The sequence below is a fragment of the Oryctolagus cuniculus genome, chromosome 12, assembly GCF_051225735.1.
Source record: "Oryctolagus cuniculus isolate XC-2025 breed Fujian yellow rabbit chromosome 12, ASM5122573v1, whole genome shotgun sequence".
Taxonomy (NCBI): domain Eukaryota; kingdom Metazoa; phylum Chordata; class Mammalia; order Lagomorpha; family Leporidae; genus Oryctolagus; species Oryctolagus cuniculus.
The window spans coordinates 47,392,877-47,420,623 of NC_142878.1; positions in this window are offsets into that span (position 1 = coordinate 47,392,877).

Below are 27,747 nucleotides of genomic sequence, written 5' to 3' on the forward strand. Positions count from 1 at the left end.
TCTTAGAAATTTCTTTAAAAAGGCAATAGTTTCTAGCTAGTTTTTGACAAGCACTTTTTCAATGTGTCATGCTGAGGTGCATGGCTGTGTTTTGCTGACATGTTGGTGGCAACATCACTGCCTTTTCACAAAGACTTCTTTGTGCTTCACTTTGCCCATCTCCTCTGCATTCATAGAAATCTTGGCTCCATGATAATTTATATTCAGAGTACTTAGCATGACTGGTTTCCTGTCAGGACACATACTGGCAAGGCAGAAACAAACAAAACCATTGTGTACTCAGAAGGGGGATATTCAGAATATTTATGATCAAACTGAGTGACTACCACATATACTATGTTCCCACAGATAGCTTTGTTCCCACAGATATATTATGTTCCCACAGATATGTTTTTCAAAATCAAACATAAAGCTCATTCAGGTTAAACTTCAGGATCACAAACAAATCTGACATTTTGTGTGTTGTATAATAGTAACTTGAACCAGGGATGGATAATTTGGTGTGTGTAGAGGTAACAACTCTAAGTTAGAATCTACAGGTCAAAAATGCAAATTGTATATTCTAGAGTAAACATTAAAATGATTTTACCAGTAGCACATCAAATACAGTTGTGCGATCTTGATCTATTTATCTATGAACTAAATAATAAACAAAAGCAATATAGAATACAAATAATTGCCTAACCCCCAGTCCTCACACAACTACATATGGTAGTGGGGTAGGGGTAGGAAAATGTTGATTATTCTTTCTAGCCCTTACACCATTGGTCATTGCTCTTTATGATCTACAGCTTTCACCTGGATATGATTTCAATCTATTGATCACTTCACCACATGATTTACATTGACAAAATATCAGAACTGCTTATCAATAGAAGTTTTAAGTGCCAAAGATTAAACCCTCACACTGTCTTTTCATCTGCCATGGTTACCACTGCCCCAAATTCTGTATTCTTCATCATTCTATGTCCTGGAAAAAGAAACAAGAAGCAGACCACCCAGATCTACATACAAAAAGACATTCACTCTTTTTTTTTAAACGATTTATTTGAAAGAGTTACACAGAGAGAGAAGAGGCAGAGAGAGAGAGCGGTCTTCCATCTGATGGTTCACTCCCCAGTTGGCTGCAGCAGTCAGAGCCGCACCGATCTGAAGCCAGGAGCCAGGAGCTTCTTCCGGGTCTCCCATGTAGTTCAGGTGCCCAAGGACCTGGGCCATCTTCTACTGCTTTCCCCAGCCAGAGCAGAGAGCCAGATTGGAAGCGGAGCAGCCGGGTCTCGAACTGGCGCCCATATGGAATGTCGGCACTTCAGGCCAGGGCATTAACCCACTGGGCCACAGAATTGGCCCCGATATTCACTCTTTTTTATCATAACCCATAAGAATTCAGCGCATAGGGTAGTATTCATTCCTGGAACAAAACAAAGATTATTTTGGTATATACAATATTGAAAGTAATTTTTTTTAAAAAAGCTATTTATTTATTTACTTATTTGAAAAGCAGAGTTACAGAAAGGCAGAGAGAGAGAGAGAGAGAGATCTTCTATCTATCTTCCGTCTACTGGTTCACTCCCCAAATGGTTGCCTTTGCTAGAGCTGAGCTGATTGGAAGCCAGTACCCAGGAGCTTCTTCTGGGTCTCCCACGTGGGTACAAGAGCCCAAGGACTTGGGCCATCTTCAGCTACTTTCCCAGGCACATTAGCAGGGAGCTGGATCGGAGGTAGAGCAGGCAGGTCTTGAACCAGTGCCCATGTGGGATACCAGCACTCCAGGCAGTGGCTTTATCTGCTATGCCACAATACTGGCCCTGGAAGTATATACTTTTATATCACTATTCATTATCTATCTTAGAATTTTTTGCATTAATAATTAAATAAGTAAGATGCTTATGAGGAAATTCTACAGAAACCACATATTTTACTTTTTTAAAAGCAGAAGCCATTAAAAATATATTTTTTGCACCATTAATGGTTAAGTGCCCTTTTTCTTGACTGTATCGAATAATTGTTCCTTTTCACCAGTTTTTCTAGGATTTGTCACAGATGTGATTTACTTTATGTGTAACGTGTACGTAACTTAGTTGGAGAGAAAGTTCTAGAAGTTACCTTTATCGAGTTTCTGGAATTTGGTAAGAGTTAATATAGCTTGTAGAATCTGTGGCTTAATATCTCCTGACACAGTAAAAAAAAGCCAATATTTATTTCAGTATGGTTTCTATGCTCACTTTCTCTCTCTCTCTCTCTCTCTCTCTCTATTTCTCTCTCTATTTCTCTCTCACCTACACACACACACACACACACATACACACATTTATTTTATATGCTTTGTTCATGGCTGGAATTAATCGTTGGATATATTTAGTTTGATAACAATGTTTCTGGGATTTTGAATATATATAAAAGTACATTTTGACAATATTGCTACAAAAAGAGTGGGGGACACATTTTTTAACTATTTTAGGTTTTTTAAGTATATGGAAATGATGACTATTCTAATTTGACTTGGATTTTAGTAAATAAAAATGCAAATTTTATATTCCAGAATAAATCTTAAAATTAGAGATTGCATCAATGTAAAACACAAATCCATGAAGTAATATGGTACTGTGTGAATTAATCGCAGTATTGTTAAAATAAATTTTCTTCCAATTTGACCTATAGATTTAATGCACTTCCAATTGAAATGTCATCAGATTTTTAATGGAATTAAACAGCAGGTTTCAAAATTCATATGGCAATGAAAAAGCAAAAAACAAAGAATCAGAGATACATTTGGGGAAGAATAATATTGGAGGACATAATTTACCAAATAGATTTATTTTAAATGTTATTTAAATTCTGAAATGTTTCTACAAAGAGAGGCTAATGGTCTGAGAGAGCAGAAAAGAGAGAAAGAAATCCATGCATGTATGATCACCAAGTTACAACAATAAATTACTTCAATATAGAGGGGAAGGGATGTTCTTTTCAATGAATTTAGTAGCTCAAATCTTTTTTCTTAACTTTGATTCTAATACTAAGCACAAAAATAAATGCATGCGAATTATTAAAATCATGTTTACATCTTAGATCCTTTAATATTCTATGCAGAAGTGAAATAATGATACTTAGAGTTTTCCGAATTTATTTCTTTTTTTAAAAAAATTTACTTGATGTATACAAATGTCATGCATTCCATATATACAGATTCAGGAACGTAATGATACTTCCTGTCCTATCCTCCCTCCTGCCCATGCTCACACCCTTCTTCCCCCTCCCTCTCCTATTCCCAATCTCATTTCTTACAAAGATCTATTTTTAGTTTGCTTTATATTCAAAAGATTAACCTAATCTAAGTAAAGAGTTCAACAAATAGTATGAGGAAATAAATACCGTTCTTTAGCAATGCTAAAATTCGTATGGAAACACAAGAGACCCTAAATAGCTAAAGCAATCTCATACAACAAAACCAAAGTTGCAGGCATCATGATACCAGATTTCAAAACATACTACATGGGGATTATAATCAAAACAGCCTGGTATTGGCAAAACAAACAAACAAACAAACAAAAAACATGTTTAGACCAATGGAACAGAATAGAAACTCCAGAAACCAATCCACACTTCCACATCAGCTTATCTTTGACAAAGGAACTAAAATCAATCCCAGGAGCAAGGACAGTCTTTTCAAAAAAAAATAATACTGGGAAAATTGGATCTCCACATGCAAAAGTATGAAACTAAACCCCTAATTTACACCTTACATGAAAATTCACTCGAAATATATCAACAGCCTGAATCTACTACCCAACACCATCAAATTACTGGAGAGCATTGGTGAAACTCTGCAAGCCATTGGCATAAGCAAAGACTTCTTAGAAAAGGTACCAGAAGCACAGGCAATCAAAGCTGAAGTTGACAAATGGGATTATACCAAGTTGAGATATTTCTGCATTGCAGAAGAAACTAATTTGAATAGTAAAACAGTTAAGTTTGTGGGAGCCAAATAGAATATTTTCCTGATCTTCACTATGTAAATATTTTTTAAAGTCTAGAAAAAAATTTTTAAAATTATATTTAAGCAAAGTAACTGATAAATTGTACCTATCTAAAATTTCTGTTCCCCAAAGTCACAATTCAGAAAGTAAGAATGCAAGACAACAAGTGGAAGAAGACTATATATATACACACACACATATATATATATACACACATATATATAGGAAAAGCTGCAGCTCCAGAATAATTATAAAGAATTCTATACATCAATAAAAAAAAAAATCAGCATCATCTTTGAAATGCGAAAAAGGTTTAAGAAAGTACTCAAAAAAATAAAATAAAATAAAGGCCCCAACTGTCAATACCATAAGAAACTGTGTTTGATACTATCAGTCTTTAGCAGACATTGAAGTGCTATCATTAAGCCTAAGTTTTATATTTTTATTCACTAGTTACATAACCAGTTCATATATAAAATGTAGTCCAAGCTATAGAAAATTCAACAGGAATACACAGTATTTAAAACAAGCTAATGCATTTTACTTTGATCTAATTATATGCTTCTTTAAAACAAGTATTTAAGAATTTGATTTTACTACATAAATATTTCAAATATGGGCCTGATATTATGGCGCAGTGAATTAAGTCATTGCTTGCAATGTCAACACCCCACGCAGGAGTTCTGGTTTGGGTTCTGGCTGCTCTGCTTGTAATTCAATTTCCTGCTAATGCACTTGGGAAAACAGTGGAAAATGGTCCAATTATTTGTGGCCCTGTCACCCAAATGGGAGACTGGGATGGAGTTTCTAGATCCTGGCTTTGGCCTGGCCAGCCTTGTCTGGTGCAGGCAAGAGGAATGAACTAGCAGATGGCAAGTCTCTCTCTTTTTCTCTCTCTGTCACTCCAAATTTCAAATACGTAAGTCTTCTTTTTAATATTTTTATTTATTTATTTGAAAGTCAGAGTTACACTGAGAGAGGAGAGGCAGAGAAAAAGAACTTCCATCCGCTGGTTTACTCCCCAATTGGCTGCATGGCTGGAGCTGCATCGATCTGAAGCCAGGAGCCAGGAGCTTCTTCTGGGTCTCCCAGGTGGGTGCAGGGGCCCAGGAACTTGGCCATCTTCTGCTGCTTTTCCAGGCCATAGCAGAGAGCTGGATTGGAAGTGGAGCAGCCAGGACTAGAACAGGCACCCACATAGGATGCCAGCACTGCAGGCAGCAGCCTCACTCACTATGCCACAGCGTTGGCCCCATCAAAAGCATAAATCTTAAAAGAATATGAAAATATTTCAAATATATAACATATGAGTGAATTATTCCATTAACGATATGACCTAAACGTTAAAGCTGATTAACCCATGTGCTAGTTAAGAACTAATTATCTGGAAAGTATAGGACAAAAGTGTCTTCATTAGAACAATATGGCAAACAAATTTGTTTACAGCATCTTTTGAAAGTGGTTGAATAACCATTCCCAATTCTACAGTTTGAATTGAATGAATGAAAACAATCATGGTTGTTTTTTGTTTTTTTGCTTTTTATTTTTTGACAGGCAGAGTGGACAGCGAGCGCGAGAGAGAGAGACAGAGAGAAAGGTCTTCCTTTAACGTTGGTTCACCCTCCAATGGCCACCACGGCCAGCACTCTGTGGCCGGCGCGCTGTGCTAATCCGAAGCCAGGAGCTAGGTGCTTCTCCTGGTCTCCCATGGGGTGCAGGGCCCAGGGACTTGGGCCATCCTCCATTGCACTCCTGGGCCATAACAGAGAGCTGGCCTGGAAAGGGGCAACAGGGACAGAGTCTGGCACTCCCCCCGCCCCGGGACTAGAACCCTGGGTGCTGGCGCCGCACGGCGGAGGATTAGCCTATTGAGCCGCGGCGCCAGCCCACAATCATGGGTTTTTACTTCACAAAAAAGTATCAAGATTAAAGAAGAAATGAAACTCCAAACAATGAAATTGCAGTTTTGCCAGACATTCCTTAGTATTTAGGAGATGAAGGAAGTGCCTGTGACAGCATCAGAAAAACCAAGTCCATAAAAAAATGATGGAATGTTAATAACCATGCCGTATGGGTGAGATGAGGGAAAATCTAAGGGCACAAGCTAAAAGACTGTGCTTTACATAAAAATCTTTTTTAAAAAAAAAAAATATTTATTCAATTTGAGAGGCAGAGTTACAGACAGAGGAAGAGACAGAGGCCGAGAGAGAAGAAGAGGTCTTCCATCTGCTGGTTCACTCCCCTAATGGCTACAACTGGAGCTGGGTTGATCCAAAGCCAGGAGCCAGAAGCTTCTACCAGGTTTCCCAGGTGAGTGCAGGGGCCTAAGCACTTGGGCCATCTTCTGCTCCTTTCCCAGATGCATTACCAGGGAGCATGAACTGGCACCCATATGGTATGCTAGCACTGCAGGTGGAAGCTCAACCTACTATGCCAAAATAACAGTAATAATATAACCAACTGAAAAGAGTTGCCTTATCAAATCTAAACAATGGCATTAATAAAATCCTATTCTTTTGCCCTGTGGGTTCTCCTATCCTGCATTTGGCATGCTTCTGATGGGTGCAGTACAGTTTGCAGGAAACCCTAGGATATTGAGTGCATGACAAATCCACATCAATTAAATATCAGATCTAAAAAACATGATGTATCTTCTTTGAATTAAACAATAAAAATGATTACTTTGAAAAAAACTATTGTAACTCTGATTCAATTACTTTTTCTTAACAAGAATCATATACACATAACACAAATTTCTTAATTGAAATACTCAAAATTTTTCAATGCAATAGCTGAGTAGCTAAAAATTCAATTTGGAACTGAATTTGGAATAGTGATTTGTCATCCTCTTTGCTTACTCTTCATTGGAGACATTGTTTAACCATGAGAAGATATACTGAGAATGACTAGGCTAAGTGGATGGTGGTTTAGGATGGATTTAAATTTATTTATATTCAAATGGTTGTTTAGCTTAAAGTCCACACACCTTATTTGAAGAAAAAGTTAAACTGGAAGCAAGTGTTATAAAAATGTAGCTCCTCAATCATATACACTTAGTTTTTAATCTGACAATTTCATAATATTGTTCATCCTTGTGAAACTTTAATAATGAATGTTCTAAATCTTCAAGTGCATGAATTACAAATGTGTTTTCTTTGGATGCCAAAAGAGATGATTTAAATTTTTGATATTGCTAAGAATGTTAGTGTTGCATTAGAAATTTAGTTATCCATAAGATTTAGTTGTTAATACATGGACTAAAATGCTGACTTCTATTTATACAGCCTTAATACCCATTGCTAGGCTGTTTATAATCCCAGTTGATATTCTTTCACCTAATGGAAAAATGCATTTTTTATCACACCAGTATATAGATAGAAAAGGAATTCATATATCTGATTTGGAAACTATTCACTGAGGCATTACCTCTTTAAAAAAGACTTGGTACCAAGGAATATATTCAATTATAAAATTATTGAAGTTTAAGCATAATCAATTCAATAAGAATTTTCATAAAAAGTCATTTTTCTTTTTAGCAACTTTATTAATATGAATTCTGGTTTTTAACTGTTCATTCATAATGCTCATTTCATGAAGATAATAATAAGGTAAATGAATAATTTATTTGTAAATATTATGATATGATACTTTCAAATTATTTTATATAGACTGAATTTGTAACTGTAATGTTGCCGTTTTATTGTTTGTTTGGTTCCCTGACATAAATGTCAACAATGTACTACCTAAACTAATTAACATGGAAAGAATTATATTTCCCGCCAGTGGAAATGCCAGGACTATCATGTACTATAATTCATTTTCAAATGCTGAAAGCTACAATTATACTGCAGAAAGAATGAGTATCTGTATCATGTGAGAAATTCTGATGACCAAATGTTAAATCCAGATCATTACTATAACTAACTAAACCAGTTAAGGGGCAGAAATTAAGACTGCATTCTATATTGGAGTGCCTGGATCTGTGTCCTGGCTCTATTTCTGATTCCAGCATCCTGCTAATGCACAGTATAGTAGGTGTGAAGTGATGGCTCAAGTAAGTACTTAGATTTCTGCCACCTCTGCAGGAGATCCAGACTGACTTCCAGCTTCTGCATTCAGCCTGATCCAGTGCCAGCTATTTCAGGCGTTTGGGGAATAAACCAGTGAATGGGAAATCCCTATGTGTCTGTCTCTCTATTTGCTGTCATTGCCTCTCTGCCTTTTGAATAAAGAAGTATTCCAAAAATCAACCCAGAAAACTTAAAATGGAAGACAAAAAGACATTTAAAACTCAAGAGACCAGCCTGAAGAAGCAACCACAAAAAAAAAAAAGTCACTAAATCCCAACACAAATTAAAAAGCATAAAGACAAATTGTAAATAAAAAAGATAAATTACGACTATAGAGTCAAAGAATTAGAAATGGCAAATGAATTTCAAAACGACTAAAGTAGTTCCTATAGGAGAGGTGAAGTTTTAACTAACAATAAGTCAGTATAACTCATTACTGGAATGTACTTCAAGGGGTCATACTTAATCATGAAAACTTAAAGTTGGTAGAAATATGAAAAATATGGGCTACTGAGTAACAAAACCAACCTTCTATAGTAGGTGATGATAATGGAGACATTTGACCTCAAATCCACATAATTTTATCCACTTATCTGTTATTTATTTTTCAAAAATCATTTTTTCTAGTTTTAAAACTCTAATTTTAATATTGAGTAAATGACACTTTTTAGACAAGTTTTATTCTATTCCATGTTTTCAGTCCCATTTAGACAACTTCTCTCTCTCTCTTTTTTTTTCCCTCTGGTCAGTGCTTCCTCTGTCCCTGCAATGTTCCAACCACAATCAATATCTACTAGAGAAATTGCTGGGGACTCTCATAAATCACAGGAATCTTGTGAACCAGCTGGCTTCTTAAGTGCCTCCAAACTCTAACACTACATGAAATATAGACAATGATACTGTTTGTTCAAGAAAATATTTATTAGTAAAAATAGGTGGAAGTGCTCACTTCGGGCAAAAAGCACTGAAATGAGCAAATAAGCAAACAGATGCAGATTATCAGTAAGAAAATAATAGTCTAATAAGGATTTGAATCTAATAGTTATAGGCAACATTCTACAAATTTTGCAACATAACAACTTAGAAAGTATAAATTAGGATAAAACTCAGATAAAACCAAGTCATATATTTTCTGGTCAAGTAAATGTACTTTTCCCTGTGATGATTTCCTGTACTTAAGGAATAATTATAAATAAAGACATCATATAAAGAGGTAAGTATTGTCCAGGGCCAATACTCAAAATCCATTTGTAGGTCAACTTAGTGAGTTTTTAATTAAGTATTTAAAACAATTATAGAATAGAATAGTGCAAATAAGTATAAAAGAGTTGAATTATAGGGAATTAGTATAAGTACTACTATTTTGTGAAACATATTTTGTGTGTGTATATTCAAATTATAATGTGTATATATACTATCAAATATATAAATTATTTGTAAGTCATAATCATAACATATTAAATGCAACTGTGTAAATCTATGTATAATGACTTTGAAAATAATGTAGTTCAACAGATAAATACATGAATTATTTTAATAGTAATATTTATAATAGATTGGGTTAAAAATAATCGCATACCAAAGGCATATTGGGTAGGTGTTGTGGTAATATAAGCACTAAATAAAATAAAGAATAAATCAAGCAGAAATTATTTTAAGGAGATGAGCATTTTTGAGAAAGATGAGAGAATGGAGGGTAAAATGAATAAAGAAATTACTCAGGGGCCTGTGCTGTGGCATAGTGGGTGAAGCTGCCACCTGTGGCACTAGCATCTCATATGGTGTCAGTTCGAGTCTCGGCTGCTCCATTTCCGATCCAGCTCTCTGCTGTGGCCTGGGAAAGCAGTAGAAGATGGCCCAAGTGTTTGGGCCCCTGCAACTGCTTGGGAGGCCCCGAAGAAGCTCCTGGCTCCTTACTTTGGATCAGCCGAGCTCTGGTCTTTGAATCCACCTGGGGAGTAAACAGTGGATGGAAGACCTTCCTCTCTCTCTGTCTCTCTGTCTCTCTCTCTTAAAAAAGAAATTAGTCAAATTCACTAGAACTGAAAATATGATGATGAAATTAAAAATAATAAGGGTTTTTGAAAGTGTTGTCAATGTAATAAAGAAAAAAAATAAATTAGCAGAAAGTGTTTTTATAAAGTGTAGGAAAATCACATGAGGGGTGACAATTAAAATGCAAATTCTTGGGCCACCAGCCTAAAAGTGCTTACTCTTAATATCTAAAGGTGCAGCCCAGGAAACTGTTTTCAACAGATATCTCAGATGATCCCTATGTACACCAACATTTAAGAAGAGCTCCCAAATATTCCAACCTAACAATCTCTCCTATCAACTCCATGAAAACTTTTACTGAGAGGATATTTCACTATGAACCAGCTCATAATTTTCTCACAAAATTTTCTATGTCTTTAGCATTGCAGAAGAAAAGTATAATGTCATGTGATGGATTCTGATGAAATTCTGAGGATTATAATGAGAGTAAAGTAGTAGATACCAATTGTGTGACTATTGTAATTTTTATGAGCGTGTAGGATAGCATTGTGTTCCTGCATTCTAATGCCATAGAGTAAGACTAGAATATGGGAGAAAATAAATTCTAGCATTTTCAATACCATGCTTTTTTTTTGAAGTATATCCTTGATGGGATGCAGGAAAAACTATAGAAACGTTGAGAGTCAGCTTGGTGTTTTGAAAGAGAATTAAACATCATCTAGTTAAAAGTTCCAGTTGATTATTTGTAGGCAAAGCACTGCAATTAGCATTTAAATAATTCAAGGTTAGGAAACCATTTTCTCTGAGATTAACAATGATTCATTCTCACACGCTGTGTTTTTAATCAAAGAGGTGAAAGGTATAGAGTATGGGACAGGAACAAAGATGTCTAGTTAGAAACTCACTCTTGCAATTTGCTGGTTATGTGCTTGCCTGCATGTTTAAAAGCAACTAAGAATGTGGTGTGCTCCCTATTCAGTCCTTAATGAGAATGTAAATGAAGGATTATTGGTTCCACCAGCAGATGATATTTCTTTAGAAATATTGCCTGAACCTTACTCTATTATTTCCCAACTTTCAAAAAACCTGTACAATAATACACCTCATTAATGATATTGTCATTGGAAATGACATGTGGAAACCTGCAAAGTCATTATTAATTATAGTCACATGCATCAAACCAGAAAAACTCAAATTTATCACTGTATTTGTTAATTAGTTGAAAAATCAGCCCCATTTTATCTGTATTTCCCTGAAAATAACCCTTTTTTATTAAGCATATTTTTTTTACAAATGGTCAGAATTATAATACACTTTTCAACACAAACTACTCAATTTATTCTGTCCCAAATTGTCTCTCCCCAAAGAATATGGTAAATATCACAATAGTAAGGAGGGCTTTTTTCCCCACTCCATCTCCATTAAAATGGTCTGATTGCCCCTTGTCCATTTCTAAATGATAGATAATATTCTCTTCTCTTTTTCTTTTCTTGCCTATTATGTCCTTTATAGAAAACCTAAAATGAGGCATTTCCTGCAAGCCTGCAGAGAGAGAAGACTGAATAGGAAGCTGAAAGGGAGTATAGAGACCAGGAGAAAAGGCAGTTATTAAATTTGTGAACTCTATCAGAAGACAAGAAAATAAACTGTACCACTGGCTGGAAGGGTAGTGAAGTATGACATTTCATTTTTATGCAGGTCTCAGCATGATAGAAGTAACACATTGAAGAACACTGTAAAATAGCAGTTAGTGCATTCATTGAATGCCAGCATGGCTCCTCCGCTGTTCTTTGGTTGATTCCTTTTTGTGTCTTTGTGGAACAGTAGTTCAGAGATTCATATATATGAGATCAGTCCCGCCATGAACTCTTTGTGCGTTTTCTTGATGAGGGGCCGAAAACTCATTCTATGTAACTCCATGAGATTCAGGTCCAAGTGTGCTTCATAGTCTTCCACATTTTCTGCTTCTTCAGTATCTGCAGACAGTTTCAAACAGTCCCTTTCTCTCTCTCTCTCTTTCTTTCTGTCTCTCTGTCTCTGTCTCTGTCTCTGTGTCTGTCTGTCTGTCTCTCTCTCTGTCTCTTTCTCACACACACACATACACACACTCCAGAGTCTCAGGTCTCATAGAATGGAAGTGTATTTAACTCTCTTTTGTTTAGAATTCTCATTTTCATAGATATGCAATTTTATGCTTTGATTCATGAAAATAATATTGAAACTATCTCTCATTCTATTTAGTTCTTTTAGATATTATGCAAATAGATACTAGACAGAAGAGAAAGTGTGATATCTTTTTGCTTACATATTTGTAATTTGCAATAAAAATTTTAAGTGAACTGCTAAATAGCAACCACAGGTAATTTTGTTTTTTTCCCTTTCCTTTTCACAAATTTACTTTCTGATCTCCATATATCTACCAAACATGGATGAAGACTTATTCAGGACCAATTGCTTTTCACATACTATTCACTCATGAAATAGAACCTTCTGTTGTATAAATTCATGTCCAAACACATAAAGATTTTAATGTATATCTCCTGTGCAGTGAAAGCCTAGCCTAAGCATGGAGGCCTGAAGTGGGCAGAGAGGTTTTCTAAGATGACTCTTACACTTCAACTGCAAAACACTTTACCAGCCAAAAATCTCAGTCTCTCTGGGATTGACTAGAAAAGGTGCAGGGGAAGTCTTTCAGTCTAGGCTTTGGCATCCTGTGGGTTAGAGATAATCTTCAGTTTCTGGGCATATTTTTGTGTGGACTCTTTAGAAAGCTCCAGATAGAGATCTGTAACTATACAACTTTTGAACTTGCTCTAGTTGACAACAATCAGTGCTCCCTTGTCCTGGAAACATTACAGGTTCCTATTCCACTGAGCTTTCCAAGCCATCTGGGAGATTTTGCTTTTTTGAATTTTTATTAGTATGAAGAGAACAGATTTGATGTACTTCATAGGTATAATTCTAAGACCATAACCTTATTTTCCTCCCTCAATACTCCTCCTTCCTTCCTTCCTTTCATTTAAAATTTTTTTTCAAAAGCATAATTTCAATCATTTCTAAATAGAATTTCGATTAATATTTCTTGTCAAGTCCACATCTGGGACCTGGTAATTGGATATATAATTGACCCCCGGGGAAGAACAACTCCCAGTAATAACTGCTTACCTATCTATTTTCTTTCTCTCCTTCTTTCCTTCCTTCTACTTCAAGTCATGGACAGTGTGTTTCAACTTTTCCATGCAGCATCTGAAATCAGTCCACAGGCCTCATAAATTTCAGACAATACCATTCCATATTTTTCCAATATTCCCTTAAAGATCTCTTCACTTGGTCTGCAAAGCTGTGCATCTTTCCTTCTCTGGAAACACACACACCATCAAATCTTTTTCTAATTTTTCTTTACTATGTAGAATTTTGAATTCTCTTTAGAAAAGCCTTAAAAATGAATTAAGAGGAATAAGACAGATTTGGGTTCAACTACTTCACTGATGCCAAAAAAGAGCATATTTGAAAACTATGGCCTATTATCAGCTATGTATATCTTTATACAAACCTCATACAACAGGGCAATCTAATTTAATATGCATAATCACAAAAAGAACTATCACGCATCAAAACAAGTCATATCAATAGATGTGTTAGAGTTATTTCTTATCATCTTAAGCTTCGCCATGTTATACTTCCTAACCAATGATAACTTTGTACTTTTGAAGTATTTGGAAATTCCCAAAACAATCCTCTGACCAAGCTTCTAAGGATTCTTATTAAGTTGGCATTGTGACGTTTGTTTTGTTTGCCTGTTTTGCAGACTTCAGTAGTGTGCTTGCTTATTTAAGTTTGCGTCATATAGGATTTCATATGTGCATAGTTGAGTAGAAACTTCCATACAATAACACCTAGGACTCATGTCCTACAACAATTAACGTAAGGCCATACTTGTTCTCTTTTTCTTTTCCTCCTCTCTACTCACCGTGCTCCTCTTACTGAGGGTTAAAGCAAACTTTAGCAATGATATAATTTCTTACATGATTGAGGGCATATTCTTAAATGAAGACACAATTTAAAACATTATTGTAATACTGATAGCACTCCTGAATGTTTAACAGTGGCTTTTCATAGGATCAAATATTTTGTTAATGTCATATATAATTTTTCATATTTCTATTTTTATATTTTATACATATATTATTGATATTTGTCATAGAGAACAATATTCTGATTTTTCTGAGTGTATTACTCTATTTGATATTTGACATGTTCTCCAACCTGACTTCTTTAAAGGAAATTATTTGGAGACTAGATAAGATATCACTGTTTGGCAAATATACTTCATAGTTGTTATTATGGTGTTTATATTATAACTCTATGACTAGTGGAAGTCTCTTCACGTTGGTACCTGCCTCTTTCTATCACATAGCTAGAAGTGTTTAATAGCTTCTTTGGTTTCCAGTATAAATAGATGCTCCAATATTATGTTGTACAGGTCTCACCATGTCTCCATTGGGACCTGTTTCTTGGCTAAAGAAATAGTGAATAGAAATCATAATGCTGAGCACTGAGAGTGCTCGTTGCTAAAAGTTTAGTCACTGTATACAAGGCTTTGCAGGAAACAGAAGTAATAAAAAGAAAATTGTTATTTGAGCATCTATTTATATGTCCAAATCAAATTAAAATCACAGTATTTTGCTTAAATAATTTCTAATTTATGTTTACTTCAGGCTTAAAATCTTATTCTGCATAATATTAGCAGAGCTATACTTTGTATATAAAAATTCACATGTAGATATCTATATGCATGTGTATCTAATACATAATACATATAAATGCATAAGTGAACACAATATCAATATCATTATCATGTATAAGTTGTGGATATAGGCTAAGATTATAAGCAATTGTTAATTTTCCGTACTATATATCTCATGATGAAAGCTTAGCAAATTACTATATGTTAAAAATACAGGATGGGGCCACTGCTGTGGCTCAGCAGGTTAACACCCTGGCCTGAAGCGCCGGCATCCCATGTGGGTGCTGGTTCCAGTCCAGGCTGCTCCACTTCCGATCCAGCTCTCTGCTGTGGCCTGGGATAGCAGTAGAAGATGGCCCCACATCTTGGGCCCCTGCACCTGCGTGAGAAGACCTGGAGGAAGCTCCTGGCTCCTGGCTTCTGATCAGCGCAGTTCCGGCTGTTGCAGCCAATTGGGGAGTGAACCATTGGATGGAAGACCTCTCTCCCTCTCTCTGCCTCTCCTCTCTCTGTAACGCTTTCAAAGAAAAATAAATAAATCTTTAAAAAATAAAAAAGATACAGAAAGTAGTTCTTCTCTGTGTGGTTATGTCACTAAACTGAATAAGAATCACAGAGGTGCTTTTTAAAATTTTTGCCTTGGAGCTGGTGCTGTGGCCCCGTGGGTTAATGCCCTGGCCTGAAGTGCCGGCATCCCATATGGACGCCGGTTGGAGACATGGCTGCTCCACGTCTAGTCCAGCTCTCTGCTATGGCCTGGGAAAGCAGTAGAAGATTGCCCAAGTCTTTGGGCCCCTGTACCTGTGTGAGAGACCCAGAAGAAGCTCCTGGCTCCTGACTTTGGATCGGCACAGCTCCGGCCATTGTGGCCAGTTGGGGAGTGAACCAGTGGATGGAAGACCTCTCTCTCTCTCTCTCTCTCTCTCTCTGCCTCTCCTCTCTGTAACTCTGACTTTTAAATAAATAAATAAATCTTTAAAAAATTTACCTGAATGCTTATCAGTGTCCAAAATATTCCGTCTAACCCATTCCCATTAACTTCTTGATTGATTTAAAGTCAAATTTATTTATCCAGTTATGTGATCTTATAAACAAATAATTGGATAAATTTGCATTCCACTCATTTAACAGATTAAAAATATCATACTACTTACATTTTTAAATGCATTAGCCCCTAGCAACATATATAGACTATCCTTCTTAGGGTTTTTATCATTGTATTCTGATTTCTCCTACATTCCACTGTTGATGAACATTTGGGCTATTTCCAATCTCTTTCATTATTTGAATTAACAATGTACTGAATAGACTGTAGTATATGCATTTTGAATTTTCTTTCAATTCATTTGCTAATGATGGTATTAAAAGGTCAATAAATATGTAAATTTGCGGGATATGGCTAAATTCACCCTACAAGGTGAAAAAAATTAAAAAGAACACAGTAACACATCAAGGAATCAGGTTTTGATTATGAACAGGTCACATTTATAATTGTGACCCCATAAAGTGTACCTATTGGCCACTTATGTTTGAAACATTATACCATCATACTACAACGCATTACTACAGTGACTGGGTCACTGTTTTATGTATTTACTACACTATTCTTTTTATTATTGTTTTAGACTGTATTCTTTCTCCTTACTAAAAAAAAAAGTTTGTTTACCATATCTCTTAATCACATCAAGAAACTACATCAAATGATGCACTATTACCAATCTAGGTTTGTTGAAATACACTTTATGATGTTCACACATGGGTGAAATCTCCTAAAATTGTATTTCTCAGAAGATATCCCTTTGAAGACTGACTGACTGATTTGAAAATCAGAGGGATAGAGAGTCATGTCTTCCATTCCCTGTCTCTATTCCAAAATGCGCACAGCAGTCGAAGTTGAGCTAGAATAAAACCAGGAAGCGGAACCTAAGTTCTTGGACTATCATATCATGCTTTCCCAGGTTCATTAGCTGGAAGCTGGATTGGAAGCAGAGGAGCGGGAACTGGAGCCTGTACCTTATTATGCAATGAGGATATCACAAGAGGCAGCTCCACAAACTGCACCACAACACCACCCTAGAACATACTCATTTTGTTAAGTGACTCATGACATATTTGCTTCCTATTCTTCCTTCAAGACACTGAGTTGTGAAAAATAAGAATGAGACTAGGGGAGGGAAGAGGAGGAAGGGTGGGAGTGTGGGTGGGAGGGTGTGTGGGAGGGCGTGTACGGTGGGAAGAATCACTATGTTCCTAAATTTGTGTTTATGAAATGCATTAAGTTTGTAGAACTTAAATAAAAGGTTTCTGGAGAAAAAAAAGAAACTGAGTTGTTAAATACGAACTATCTTAATGACTGAGATGTAAAATTTCATGTAATAATGTTACATTTCTCTTCATTGTGAGAATTTATGTAATTCACTTCTCTTATCCATTTACTGTATGTGATGATCTTTTTCATATCATTTCTATAAGTTTCTAATATCTTCAGATATTAATTCTGTGCAATTTCCTCCATATTCCTTTGTAAACTTTCATTATATTGTATAACATTTAAAAATTTTTTAGTCCTTTGTATTTTCATTTTTATTATTATTTTTTATTTAAGGCATCTCTAAGGATATTTTCCTGTAGCCTTTCCCTATAGCCTTTTTATGAAGAAGTTATCAACAATTTTTTAGTCACAATACATTTTTATATATGTCTCCTTCTTTAAAACTGGCCTATTTTCTGATATGTGGCATCAGAACCTGATCAAATTTTATTTTTTCCATATGTTATCCCTTTCTCAAAAGATTTCATTTCCCATTTATGTAACTGATACCATTTCATGTACAAAATACTTAAGTGCACTATAATATATTTTTGAAGTTTCTATTTTATTTTTATATTTATATATCTTTATATAGAAATATACTTACACATATATTATATATTTGTATTTATATATAATTCTATTATATCTTATTAATTTCATGCTTATTCATGAATAAACCATTAATCAATTTCATGTGCATGTAATTTTGATTAAAATGAGCTTAGAAAATAATTTCATCACATCAAATGACTATCCATGAAAGAGTCAGCAGAGAAAACAAACTGTAGAAAATAGATTTGTAGAAAAGGAAGACACTGGAATTAAAAGTGTATAATATATGAAAGTTTATAAATGAAGGTATATAATTATGCAGAGAATAGGACTTAAATATGTAAAAGAAATGGAAACAAGGTAAGAATTACAGCAGGCTTCCAATGGTAAAAATGTGAGGTGCAAGACAGTGGCATATATTTGTTTCTGATCTTAAAGAGAGGAAAACAGGGAAGGAGGTAGGTTAGGGTGGGAAGAATCTCTATGTTCCTACTTCTGTATATATGAACTACATGAAATTTGTTTACCTTACATAAAAAAATTCCAAAAAGTGAAGAAAACTGTAGGCTTAGATTGTCTAATTTTCTGAATGATAAAAAAAATACTATTTCTGTAAAATAATGACATCTATCAAAGATACCTAAAAGGAGACAAAAAATATCATAGAGGGAAAGTTGTAATATAGGGAGAAACATGATTTTTACGAAACATGATTTTTACAAAAAGTAATTAGGAAATTAAATTTAAATAAATATTAACATAAATAGAACATTTTAAAATATTGCAAAATTGAAAATTTAAACAAAATGTCATTATTTAATGTAGGGGAGCATTTCTTGAATCATAAAATATGCTTTTCATAAATCAGAATATTATAAATTAAATTTAAATGCAGATTCTGTTTCTTTGAAACATTACAAAGAAAATAGAGAAACCACAGTCACAAAGACGTGCAAAGCCTAAAGCTGACAAGTAATTATTAATATATTTATATATAAAACATTTTGACATATCAATAAAAATGGGAATCCATGAGAAAGATAAGTAAAACTTATGAACAGATAGGATTTGACATAGGAGAAAATATTCAATAGTACTAGAGAAATGTCAAATTATATCACAGTTACATAAAAATTTCCAACCAAAATTTATACATTGATCTACATCAAATTTTGTCAATAACTTGGTGGATAAATTTTCTATGAAACAAATGTTCCATTTGTGCTATACAATTCTAATTTAGTTCTCTAGTTCCATATTTTCTATTGAGTCTGTTCCAATGTAGCTAATGAGTTTGAGGAAATAAATTTTAAATATGAATTAACTTAATAACAATTTTATTAACTTTTAGCTTTAAGTGGCCAGTGATCAACATACTTAATAGCAGAAATATAAAGCAAAAGTAGTTCTCAGTATGTGCTCATGGATGGTCAGTAGGTAAACTTGCACATGCTCTTGCTCTCTGACCCAGAACTTTGATTGCTAGTAACAGTACTCCTTAGTAAAACTGTTGCCCATGTGTCTTGAACATAAGCATAACTTCCACAGCAATATCTCCTTAGCACCAACATAATAGGGTCAGGTTCCAGACTCCAAAACTACAGATAGTGTGCTCATTGCAGCCCACCAGCTGGGTAGCATCCCATATCAGGGTTCTGATTGCCTTTCTGGCTCCACCACTCCTGATCCACATTCCTGTTAATGTATCCTAGAAGGCAACCGGTGATGACTCACATGATTGGGACCCTGCAACCTTTATGGGAGATCCAGATGGAGTTACAGGCTCCTTGTCTCAGCCTGACCCAACTCTGGCTCTTAAAGACACTTTGAATGTGAATCAGGGGATGAAACAAAACCGCAGAATGAATATGTCTTTTTACAATCGTAAAATAGAATTCTTTGTAGCAGTGGCAATGAATTACCTATTATCATATACATACCCAAAATATGAATTTATATCTTTGAAAAAGCTTAATTTAAAAAATATGATCTTATACATGCATATGTAATAACAAAATAAGCTATATTTTAGAAATAAAAGACAAAAAATAACAGTTCTCATTATTTAATTCTGGAGCAAGGGAGTTGGAGAACAAAAATAACAGTGTATAAATGATATAAATACTGATGTTTTATTTATTTTGGGGAAATAATTCAGTGGATAATGATTTTCTCATTATTGATTTAACTGCACAAGTGTTTTAATAGAATTAAAGCTTATGTCACTCAGAATGACTCTGTACTGATGTTCCACCTGTAAATTATCAACACTCTCATCAAAAAAGAAGGCAAATTAATGATAAAATTGAAGGAGAACCAAAATTTTGAGTGAATGGCTATAACAACATGCTCAAATTCCAAGGTCTTTAAGCTTTATGGCGATTAAAGAAAGGATCATATGAAACATAAGGCCCAGCTATCATGAATATGCTATGATAAAATGTTTCTCGTAAACGAATGCTGATTCCCTATGTATTTGAAACTAAAAAGGTAGAAAGAACTTGTCATTTCGACTTTTTACTTGTCTCTATAATGAAAAATCATATGGTGAAATGCCCATACAAATATCTTAAACTTAAATGCTTTCTAAATACCAGAAAACTGAGTTTAATATAGAATTAATTTTATCTAAGACTTTTTTTATTGTCATATCATAGGGTATGACTGACCAATGATTTAACAAATAATTATTTACCAGCAATTATTTGAACTTGTGATGGTCTAAAGATGAGACAAAAAGGAAAATCTCTTGAAAATATCACAGTCAAGTGTCAAGGCAAATGTATTTTTTCTACAGATTTATTTTTAATAATATGAATACACTACAGTTCTCTTAGCCTCAACAAACTCATTCAAAAAGGAAGGCTGTCTTCATTAAAATATCAATGTTTACATAATTCCTCATTAATGTTTTGCAAATAATGGAGAAAATTAATGGTGTGTTTTTCTGCATATTTCAATCATGTGTGATAATCACACAAAACAAAGCAAACCAAAATAAACAAACAAAAGCAGCCCGAATGAAAAGGATGAAATCAATCCACAGTTTGATAGCACTAGTTTCCCTGCAGTCTTTCTGCCTGTACTATAATATATTTATGGTAAGCACTTGTGATAACGCCAGCAAAAATTTTCCATCTTGCTGCATGCTTAATTTCATCTAACTTGTTTTATGGCAGTGTACTGAAACACAGAGCGAAGTTCTGTTTAAATCATTTGTCTTTGTTTCTCCTTGCAGAATGCCAACAGATTTGTTTAAACCAAAACAAAATGCACAGACAATCATGTCTTCTTTAAGCTAACTATACAACCCTAAATTCCAGAGCTTATTTTTGTAATATGCTGCAATTTCTGATTCTCATGCTAGAGATTTCCTTTTCTGTTCCTTTTTTTTTCTCAAGATGAAGAATATTCACTTATTTAGTATTCTTTGGATTCCTCTCCTGCATATTGATTTGGCTTTATAGATACATTAGAAAAATCTCCCTGTTATTGAAACAATAAGGGAATTTCAGGTCAATAAAAAGTTAAATATAGTGTTTTAATGGTTTTTAGAAAGCAGGACACACGTGCTGATAGGATCCTGTTATAATATAAAAATTTGAGAGAACCTGTAAAGTCCTTCTTGCATGGGCAGCTAAGATCAAGTCTTTCCCCAGGACTTGAGTCTAATTAATCCCCCTCACATGTGATTTACAAACAAGTAGCTCAGCATTACTTTGTTGGAAATGCAATATCTAAGGCATCTCCGTAACTACTGACTCATAAACTACATTTTAACAAGTTTCTAAAGTGATTAATATACACATGAATGTGTGGAACAGATTCTCTTATTATTTAAGACCAGATTTTAAAAAATGAATTATTGTAAAAGGGAAGTTTATTTCCATATTTGATCTTATTGGTGTGAATAGAAACAAGTAGGTAAGTGTTGGTTTTGCTCAAGAGGAAACGTTTATATAGTCTTATATTATCTGAGCTTAAAACAACCTTAGATATTATACAACCAGCAGTCCTATTTTTTACATAAAGAAACAACATATATTGTTTTATCACCTTGATATTTTTGAAAGCAGTGTATATTATAAAAATTGTATATTTCTAAGTTGATGCCATTATTTGTTTCAGATACATTTAAAGGATTTACAATGATATACAAGATGCAACGTGAAAAATAAAATTAAAGTAAATAAGTATAAACTGAACAAGAATATAATGATGTAGAAGTGAGGGAAAATAAAAATCAGTGCTATATTTAGCCTTAACTATTTTAACTTTGAGAAAACAGTAAGGAATCTGGTTAGTGAGACAAATATACCGCAAAGACAACATCAAAATAAAACATTTGCTAATGAAAAGTGTATTATTCTTGACACAAGTTACGGATAGTAGTTAATCTGATGTGGAATAAACATCATCTGCAGAATATTCTTACAGGAAACATAGGGAAAATGAGCTTTATGAGACTGTATTTTTATACGACAATTAACATCAATTGGTAATATCAGACAGAATTACATTTTGGGTAAATAAATCTGTTATAGTGGCAGTGATAACTGCACAAGCAGTTTTTTCTGATCTGACTGCAACCAATGAGTAAATAAATTCCAGCTACAGAATATTTTGTGGAAAGTGCTTTGTTTGGATATTGTTTTAACATCACTTTTATTGTCATCTCAAGTAAGACTGGTACATACAGAAGTTTTACTTGGATATCTGCTTTCTCAGTTCCTGAGGTCTACAGAGAAGGATAGGTTTTCTTCTAACAAATCTTGCTGTGAACCTCAAAGGAGTTAACAGAAATGTAAGTTATTTTATACAGTGCTCTAAATTCATCCCTGCAATAACATACATCAAGATCATATTCTTTCCCTGAAAGACAATAATAGCCCTGTCTATGCTTAATAGATAGTAGATTTCATTTTGTGTACATTTTTTTAAAATATTGATGCAACAATTTCAGGACACAAGGAAATTGGGAGTTAAACAAAATTACATTTTAAGCTTTTGAAGTTGCAATATTATAACTACTTGTTGACTGGAATTTCACTGGACTCAGCTGGGATCCAGGAGTGTTTTAAGCTCGTTTAAACCCAGTGCAACTGTTCTCTAGGTAAAATCACGTTGGTGCTAGAGGAGAGGATAAAAGAGTCCAAGAACAACAGAAGATCATATTTAAAGTTTTGTTTGATGGGGCCATATTATCTACTACCATCTCTATGGACAAAGCATGTCATATGCCCAAGCCTAAAGTAACAGGGCAGCATATTTTCTGTTAAAAGAAGTGACTTCAAAGGGAAAAATGACAAAGCTGACTGAGGAGTTAGGTATCAAGAGTTTGAATCCTGGACACATCAATCATTGGATTACCCTGTAAAAATTGTTTAATGCGTATGATACATATATATATATGTATATATATATATACACACACACACTGATGATTATTTTTGATGACAGTAAATTTTGATTTGTACAGCTCATTTTTAATTATGATAATTACTGTTATTTGGCACTTTTGACCATTGATGAGTCAATGCCCATTTCTTCAACATTAATCAATAATTAAAAAATTAATTGAGGGACTGGTGTTGTGGCAAAGCAGGTAAAGCCACCATCAGCAGGGCCAGTATCCCATATGGATGCTGGCTCAAGTCCCAGCTGCTCCACTTCTGATCCAGCTCTCTGCTATGGCCTGGGAAAGCAGTAGAAGATGGCCCAACCCCTTGGGCCCCTGCATGCGTGTAGGAGACCTGGAAGAAGATCCTGGCTCCTTGCTTCAGATAGGCTCAGCTCCAGTCATTGTGGTCATCTGGGGATTGAACCAGCAGATGAAAAACCTCTCTCTGCCTCTCCTTCTCTCTCTGTGTAACTCTGACTTACAAATCAATAAAAAATCTTTAAAAAATAATTAGAAAATGTTGAAGCTTTTTATTTTAAAATTAAACATGACAAAATATCCTTATGTAAAAAATTTTAAAAGATTAGAAAATACTTTCATATCTTTCATATTTTTCATTAGCTTTCATAGCTAATTTTGCATGAACCATATAATCATAAAATAATGGGATATTTTCAAAAATTCTCTCCATAACATGATGGTTATTCCTTGAAAATAAATGTCCAGTCTCTCTTAAAACAATGTCCAGTCTTTCTTTATCCTCCAGAGCAAATGTGAGTTTTATATTATTTTAATGCTGTGCTGCATTTTCATCATTTTTACATTAGAATCAAGGATGACCAAGAACTCTTTCCGGGATGTCAGTGTTTTATTTATCATCTCCCACTATATTGTTTGTGTTCTTAATATTTTTTAATCTATGTGTTGGGTTAGATATTTATGGGATTTTTTTATTTTGTAATATTTAGACTAAAAACTAGATAATATAATGCATGACACTTTTATGCAATGTTTTAGAAAATAAAATAAAAACTGAGGGTGTTACCATAAGCTTCTCATATTTGAAGAGATATAACTTATCTCTCAGGATACCCAAAGACTTCATAGACATATACATAATAAAGGTTAAGTGTCACCTCTCATATTAAATATTACTAAAGCTTAATTTTTATTTTATTTTTAATTGAATGCATGTAAGTCTTGTAGACTTATCTTTTCATTTTGCAATATATTCTGCATCTTTAGGGTATGAACACTCATGTGAGAAATCAGTAGTTAAAGTAGAAACAAAATAAAACTAACACATCAACAGTGGAAATACAGTGTGGAAAGAGTTTCTTTGTGTGTCTGGGTATTCAGCATAGTTAAGTTTGATTTAATCTCCAGTTGCACAAGAATTACATAGAAGTATTGACATTGAAATTCTTATGTGATTTTGTAATCATCTATGTTTACTCAAGGAAAATCAGTGTCTTAATCCATTAGGGCTGTTACAACAAAATACTTGTTATTTTATACATAATATAAATTTATTTCTCATCATTCAGGAGGCTGGGAAGCCTAATATCAAGGTACCAGCAGATTTACTGTCAATGAAGACTAATTATTCTGTTCACAGACAGAGATTCAAACTGTGTCCTAACGTTTGGGCAGGGCCAATATACTCCTTTGAGTGTGTTTTATAAGGGTGCTAGTCCCACAGATAACCCAAGCATTTCCCTAAAGGACCTTCTTCCTAAAACCATACCTTGGGAGTTAGGAATTTAACAAGAATTCTGGGGGCATACAAACATTTAGACAATGACAATAACATCACTTTTACTATTTTTTTGTTTGAAAGGTAGAATGAAAGAGAGGGAGAGACAGAAAAAGGGAGAGATATTGAGAAAGAGAGAGAGCTCTTTGTCTGCAGCTGGTTCACTCCCCAAAATAGCCTCTGCAACCAGGGATTGCATAAGCGGAAGCCAGGATCCTTCAGGGGCTCAAGTACTTGGTCCATCTTTTGCTGCTTTCCATGGAACATTATCAGGCAACGGGATAGAAAGCACAGTGGCCAAAACTCTTACCAACACTACAAAGCACTACAGTATGGGATGTTGATGTCACAAGAGAAGGCTTAACCCATTGTACCAAACAACAACCCCAGAAATATTACAACTTTCCTCAACAGTATATTTCATTTATTCTTTCTAAAATATGAATGCTTTATGATTTGGGTTGCCCAATTAAGTAAATACAGTAATCTAAATTAATCTGTGGTTTCAGTTTTTGTAGTTTCAGTTTACCCACTGTCAACTGCAGTTCAAATAGTAAATGGAAAATGATAGAAATAATGGTATTAATGCTGTAAATTGTGTGCCATTCTGGTTAGCATGATGAACTTTTGCACTGTCCTGCTCTGTGCAACCAAGCATGTGAATCATTCTCTTATATCATGAATCTATTGTCCTGTTCAGTACTTAGTAGCCCTCTCTGTTATAAGCTGTCCTGGTATTGCATTACTTATGTTCAAGTAACCCTTATTAATTTTTTAAAAAATATTTAAGTTATAAAATTCCATGTATTTCATATCTACAGATTAAGAAATACAGTGATGCTTTTAATCCAACCCTTCCTCCTGCTCATGCTCCAACCCTTCTTCTTCTTCCTTCTCCCGTTCTCACTTTTAATTTTTATGAAGATCTACTTTAATTTATTAGTGTTTGTAAAGATAATCCTACACTACACTATGTATAAGAGGTCAACAAATAATACGAAAAAAAATACTGTTCATCAATAGAAGAGACAGGGCTATAAACAATCATTGAATCTCAAAATGTTCATTTTACTCCAATACATTACATTTTAGGTATTCTATTAGTTACCTTGGATCAGGGAAATCACATGGTATCAGTCTTTTTGGGATTGGCTTAAGTATATTGGTTTCCAGTTGCATTCATTTTGCTGCAATAGACAGGATTTCATTTTTAACAGCTCAGTAGTACTCCATAGTGTATTTTTACCATAATTTCTTTATCCGATCAACAGTTGATGCACCTCTATGTTGATTCCATATCTTATTGTGAATTGTACTGAAATGAACATGGAGGAATAGATAAAGCTTTCAGATGATGATTTCCTTTGGTTTGGGTAAATTCTCACGAGTGAGATGCCTGGATCATATGGTAGGTCCAAATTCAGATTTCTGAGGTATCTCAATATTGTCTTCCACAGTGGCTGCACCAGCTTACATTCCCACCACAGTGGATGAGGGTACCTTTTCCCCCACATTTTCACAAGCATTTGTTTGTTGATTTCTGTATGAGAGCCATTCTAACTGGAATGAAACCTCACTGTGGTATTGAATCGCATTTTCCTATTGGCTAGTAATCCTGAGCATGTTATGAAGTGTCTGTTGGCCATTTGAATTTCCTCTCTAGAAAAATGCCTGTTTAAGTATTTTGCCCATTTCTTAACTAGATTGTTTGTTTTGTTGTTGTTGAATTTCTTGAGCTCTTTATAAATTTTTTTAACTTTTATTTAGTAAATATAAATTTCCAAAGCACAGTTTATGGATTGCAATGGCTTCCCTCCCCCATAACTTCCTTCCCACTCGCACCCCTCCCATCTCCCGCTCCCTCTCCCATTCCATTCACATCAAGATTCATTTTCAATTATCTTTATATACAGAAGATCAACTCAGTATATATTAAGTAAAGATTTCATCAGTTTGCACCCATACAGAAACACAAAGTGTAAAATACTGTTTCAGTACTAGTTATAGCATTATTTCACATTGGACAACACACTAAGGACAGATCCCACATGAGAAGTAAATACACAGTGACTCCTGTTGTTGACTTAACAATTTGACACTCTAGTTTATGGCATCAGTAATCACCCTAGGCTCTTGTCATGAGTTGCCAAGGCCATGGAAGCCTTTTGAGTTCGCCGACATTGATCTTATTCCAACAGGGTCATAGTCAAAGTGGAAGTTCTCTCCTCCCTTCAGAGAAAGGTACCTCCTTCTTTGATGGCTCCGTTCTTTCCACTGGGATCTCACTCACAGAGAGCTTTCATTTAGGTCTTTTTTGCCAGAGTGTCTTGGCTTTCCATGCCTAAAATACTCTCATGGGCTTTTTAGCCAGATCCGAATGCCTTAAGGGCTGATTCTGAGGCCAGAGTGCTGTTTAGGACATCTGCCATTCTATGAGTCTGCTGTGTATCCCACTTCCCAATCTGGATCGTTCTCTCCCTTTTTTATTCTATCAATTAGTATTAGCAGCCACTAGTCTTGTTTGTGAGATCCCTTTGACTCTTAGACCAGATTCTTTTAGCAGTTGTATAGTTTGCAAATATTTTCTCCATTCTGTCAGTTGCCACTTACCTTTGCTGAATGTTTCTTTTGCAGTACAGAAGCTTCTCAGCTTAATGTAGTCACATTTGTCATTTTTGGTTTGAATGCTTGTGCTTCTGGGGTCTTTTCCAAGATGTTTTTGTCTATGCCAATGTCTTGCAGAGTTTCCCCCATGTTCTCTAATGATTTGATGGCACTAGGTCATGGATTTGTATTTGATCCATTTTGATTGGATGTGATAAGATGTGAGTTAGGGGTCTAGTTTCATACTTCTTCATGCAGAAATCCAGTTTTCCCAGCACCATTTGTTGAAGAGACTGTCCTTGCACTAGGGATTCATTTAACTGCTATTTCT